Below are 6,000 nucleotides of genomic sequence, written 5' to 3' on the forward strand. Positions count from 1 at the left end.
AGGAGACGCCCCATTAAGGAGACAAGACGCGGTGAGGCTACAGCGATCGCCCGCCGGGCGGCGGTACTGTAGCCACGCCCACCTCGGCGAAGCCCTCGTCACCAGGTTGAGGCAACAGTAACCAGCCACTGACAAGGCCCTGGACAGTGGGGCCTGCCTGTCGACCAAGGAGCCGGCAGCCGGCGGGACCCACCAGCCAGCGGGCCCCAGCAGCCAACACAGAAGCCGGTGAGCGTAGACACAGACGGCTGGGGCCCACGCCCAGCCGGATTACCATTGTACCCCCGGGGGGTGGGCCTATATAAACCCCCTGGGGCACCCATGCAAAGGGATTGATCTAAGCTAGTTTCAGACACCACATAGAGAGGAGAAGAGAGCGAGTTGTGCCCTTCTTCCTCCTCTCGCCAAACAGCTCAAGGAGCATCTTGTAGCCACTCGTTCCTCTAGTGATCATGCGGAGACCCCGCAGAGCAGCAGTAGGGGTGTTATCTCCATGGAGAGCCCCGAAGCTGGGTAAGATTCGCCGGCGTGCATGTCTTCGCCTCATCCCGCTTCCAGGCACCGGCGATGTCTTACTGGCTCCCACAATGATAAGCCACCCGTTGGCATATGTCACACCTACCATCCGACAACTGGGTTGGTTGTTAAGGCAATATCGTCCAAACTGCCTCATGATCAAGATATGCAAGCTCAAAGCAATGTTGTATCTGCGCTCCAGACACAAGTCCATTCCCTAACAGAGACCCTTTGTGAAACAAGGAGAAACATTGCTCAATGTCGTCAAGATATGCATGGTTTTGAAACCAGACTATCAGACATTTGCTATGTTGTTCAGGAGCCTAGGGGAAATGAAGGCGAGGGTTATGGTGCTCCATCGGACAATACAGCATGAAAACGTAACAGTCAGGTCAAATGAACTGAGCTTCTGAACTTCTACTGGTGCATTTATCTGCTAGACTGTTAAGTTTTATGCCAACCTTCCTTTTGTTATATAGTTGTAATTTGTTTTGGTGCGATACAAAATGTATTCTTAACGTGCAGCCGCCGCCTGAAGAAAACAGCAAGCCATTTTTGTATAGTGTAGGGTGTTCCCTATATTTGCACTGGTGGCGATCTTTGATGCCGAGTGGATGTAATCTGTGCAATCGCCTTAATAGCCTAGCGTTAGTTTCGGCCTTATTTATTTCCTAGTCTTCTTTTTCCCTGGTTTGCTAGTGGCCGCAACTACCATGGGCCATATACGGGCCGTAGGATCCATGGGTCACCTACGGGCCGTCGATAAATGGGCCTGTAATCGGTGGGCCTCGGGCCGTCGGATAAATGTGTCTACATGGGCCATAATCGGGCGTAATTGGTATCGGCCCAGGACGGTAACAGGCCATTAACAGGCCATAGGACAACAAAGGCTTAATTCTGTCACAGGCATAACGGGTCGTTAATGGGCCAGAATATAGGACGGGCTGGAAACGGGGCAACAGGTTAACAGGCCAGAAACGGGCCGACTCTTGCCATGGGCCGATTTTGGCCCATTAGGGTAACAGGCCAGTAACGGGCCGACTCTTGCCATGGGTCGAATTTGTCCCATTAGTGGAACAGGACAATAATGGGCCGGAAGTAATCGAGGGCCGAAAAGGAGCCCAAGAACGTATGGGCCATCAATAGGCCGAAAGCTAACACGGGCTGGAAACGGCCCATCTAAATCACGGGCCGCTAATGGGTATAAGAAAATTACTGTTCATTATGGGCTAGACTCACCGTGGGCCTGTAATGGGCCGAAAGATACGAAGGCCTCATATGGGCTGAAAGACGTCGTGGGCCATACATGGGCCGAAAGTGAAATGGGCTGGTATTATATTCGACGGCCCACATGAAGTTGTTGGGCTGATTTCCTTTAGGGCCTAACGGGCCGTGAGTTAACGGGCCATAAAATGGGCTATTTGCGAAGAGATCGTTAACAGGCTTTTCATGGGCCAGCCCGTTAACTTTTGACCAAGTCAAACGGGCCGGCTTTGTAAGCTAAATGGGCCACTATTGGGCCGTGCCACGTGTCGACATATCATAGGCGCCTATCTGACCCACTGACGAGCTAACACGTGTTTCGTCCAGCCAATAAGAATTTTACACGTGGAAATTTCCCATTGGTCGGGGCTGTTAACGGGTTATCGGATCCAAAACCCGACCCGATAGCTTAACGGCGTTCCATTACGGTGGATGCCACGTGTGGGTCACCCTTGACGAAAGCACTTCTGTGACGCGTGATTTATCGTCATGGAAGTGGACACTTCGGTGATGATAATTTTGGTAATGCCATGGAACACTTCTACGACAGCACAGGTATGACTATCTTGATTCTGTCATAAATTTGTCATGGATGTACATGCATGACAAAAAAGCGACCTACTGTGACAAACACGTATCATCACGGAAGTGTATTTTTTTTGTAGTGCTACTAGCACCAATCCCAGACTTGAAGACAAGAATCGGATACAAGAGATGAACTAGGGTTTTGAGATGAGATGGTGTTGATGAAGATGTTAATGGAGATTGCCCTCTCCCGATGAGAGGAGCGTTGGTGATGACGATGGCGATGATTTCCCCCTCCGGGAGGGAAGTTTCCCCAGCAGAACAGCTCTGCCGGAGCTCTAGATTGGATCCGCCAAGGTTCCGCCTCGTGGCGGCGGAGTTTCGTCCCGAAAGGTTGCTTCTGATTTTTTTTCTCGACGAAAGACTTCATATAGGAGAAGATGGTCATCGGAGAGCCACCAGGGGGCCCACGAGGCAGGGGGCGTGCCCTAGGGGGGCGCCCCCCACCCTCGTGAGAAGGGTGTGGGCCCCCTGGTCTTCATCTTTGGCGAAGATTTTTCATTATTTATTATAAGGTGTTCCATGGAGTTTGAGGACTTTTGGAGTTGTGCAAAATAGGTCTCTAATATTTGCTCCTTTTCCAGCCCAGAATTCCAGCTGCCGGCATTCTCCCTCCTTATGTAAACCTTGTAAAATAAGAGAGAATAGCCATAAGTATTGTGACATAATGTGAAATAACAGCCCATAATGCAATAAATATCGATATAAAAGCATGATGCAAAATGGACATATCAACTCCCCCAAGCTTAGACCTCGCTTGTCCTCAAGCGAAAAGCCGAAATCGAAAAATATGTCCACATGTTTAGAGATGAAGGTGCCGATAAAAATAAAATACGGACATGAGGGCATCATGATCATTTTTATAACATCAACTTATATAATTTTTTTCATATGATCTCTAATGCTAGAGTAATAATTCAATCACAATATCAAGTATGAATCATAAACTTTATTGAAAACTAACAAACTACAATCTCGGTCATTGAAGCAATTGCAATTTATCATAACATAGGAAAGAGTCAATGTATAAGATCTTTTCAGCAAGTCCACATACTCAACTATCATATAATCTTTCACAATTGCTGACACTCACGCAATACTTATGGGTGTGGAGTTTTAATCGGACACGGAGAAAGATAGGGGCTTATAGTCTTGCCTCCCAACGTTTTACCTCAAGGGTAATGTCAACAGTAATAGTTCATGAAAACTCACATCCAATTAGCCATATATACCAGGATCTTTCCAACATACTATGCTTGCCAAAGGATAAAGTGTAAAAAGGAAGGGTGAAAATCACCATGACTCTTGCATAAGGTAGAAGATAATGATAAAAGATAGGCCCTTCGCAGAGGGAAGCAGAGGTTGCCATGCGCTTTTATGGTTGGATGCACAAAATCTTAATGCGAAAGAACGTCACTTTATGTTGCCCCTTGTGATATGAACCTTTATTATGCAGTCCATCGCTTTTATTACTTCCACATCACAAGATCATATAAAGCTTATTTCTCCCACACCAATGAATCATACATATTTAGAGAGCAATTTTTATTGCTTTGCACCGATGACAACTTACTTGAAGGATCTTATTCAATACATAGGTAGATATGGTGGACTCTCATGGCAAAACTGGTTTAAGGGTATTTGGAAACACAAGTAGTATCTCTACTTGGTGCAATGAATTTGGCTAGCATGAGGGGGAAAGGCAAGCTCAACATGTTGGAAGATCCAAGACAATAGATAGGCCCTTCGCAGAGGGAAGCAGGGATTTGTAGAGGTGCTAGAGCTCGGTTTTGAAACAGAGGTGAATAATATTTTGAGCGGTATACTTTCATTGTCAACATAACAACCAAGAGATGGCGATATCTTCCATGCTACACACATTATAGGCGGTTCCCAAACAGAATGGTAAAGTTTATACTCCCCCTTACACCACAAGCATCAATCCATGGCTTGCTTGAAACAACGAGTGCCTCCAACTAACAAGAGTCCCAGGGGGAGTTTTGTTTGCAATTATTTTGATTTAGTTTGCATAAATCATGGGATTGGGCATCCCGGCGACCAGCCATTTATCTCGTGAGTGAGGAGCGGGGTCCACTCCTCTTGAGAATAACCCGCCTAACATGGAAGATACAGACAGCCCTAGTTGATACATGAGCTATTCGAGCATACAAAACAGGATATTTATTTGAAGGGTTAGAGTTTGGCACATACAAATTTACTTGGAACGGCAGGTAGATACCGTATATAGGTAGGTATAGTGGACTCATGTGGAATAACTTTGGGGTTTAAGGGATTGGATGCACAAGCAGTATTCCCGCTTAGTACAGGTGAAGGCTAGCAAAATACTGGGAAGCGACCAGCTAGAGAGCGACAACAGTCATGAACATGCATTAAAATTAATCAACACCGAATGCAAGCATGAGTAGGATATAATCCACCATGAACATAAATATCGTGAAGGCTATGTTGATTTTGTTTCCACTACATGCGTGAACATGTGCCAAGTCAAGTCACTTAAATCATTCAGAGGAGGATACCACCCTATCATACCACATCATAACCATTTTAATAGCATGTTGGCACGCAAGGTAAACCATTATAACTCATAGCTAATCAAGCATGGCAAAAGAAGGAAAGACTAGAAGCGATCAAGAAGTGATCCTGAAACTACTTATGTCCATACATAACACAAGACTGTGTTGATGGCTCCCTCCTCCCCCTCCCCCATCCTCCTCCCTCTCCCACCTCCTCCGAGCTCCATGGCAAATTCTAGGCTACATGCCCATGGAAGGAATCCTCCATTGGGATTTTTCACCGGGGCTTGCCCTAGCAGATCAGGTGAGAAGAAGGTTTGGATCCACAGTCCATTTTTTCCCCTCTCGGGACTCCAAGGAATTCTTTTTGGTGGTCTCTTTCTCTTCGGCTTCTTTAGCTCTTTCGGAGGAATCGGTTGGCATTGCTTTGCAATGTTGTATTGGGGGTATCAGTTCTGGTTTTCGTGTGACCAAGATCAATGCTCGCTCTTTTAGATTCTCTGTGGCCAATAACAAAGTGGGGCATTTCATTCATCGCTTATGGGACAGAATTTGGCCGGATTTTGTTTGTCACTTCCATCTATTCAATGGTCATTTTGCTCCTGCACCGGTTGTGTCCTCTTGTTGGCATGCTGATCAAGAACTTTTGGATATCTCTGCTCATCGGCCAATAGCCATTAAGCCTTCCCGCAATTTTTTGCACTCTAGTTCTCAGAGAGGCTCAGGTTCTAGTTTGATCCTGGGCAGATTTGGCCTAACCCCAATTGATCACATGCGGTTTTCAAATGCTAATGCTGCTGAGGCATCTACATCGTTGGATCAAGGTTTTTTGGATCCTCAAGGATTATCTATGAATGAACATTATCATTTGGGTACAGATTCTTTGAACCATGGTTTCTCGGTTCATCCTCATGAACACTCTGTTCATCCGACCACCGAGAGCAATAATCAAGCGGCATTAATTGAGCATTTTCTAGGCTTGGCAAAATTAGAGGAACACCAACCTATTAATTTCATTAAATTGGGAGACTTTAATTGCCCTCTGTCTTGCCCGTATCCGCAGCTTCCATAGTGCTTTCTGCGCTCGGCCTTCAAATATGCC

The sequence above is a fragment of the Triticum urartu genome, chromosome 2A, assembly GCF_056163025.1.
Source record: "Triticum urartu cultivar PI428250 chromosome 2A, HENAU_Tu73, whole genome shotgun sequence".
Taxonomy (NCBI): domain Eukaryota; kingdom Viridiplantae; phylum Streptophyta; class Magnoliopsida; order Poales; family Poaceae; genus Triticum; species Triticum urartu.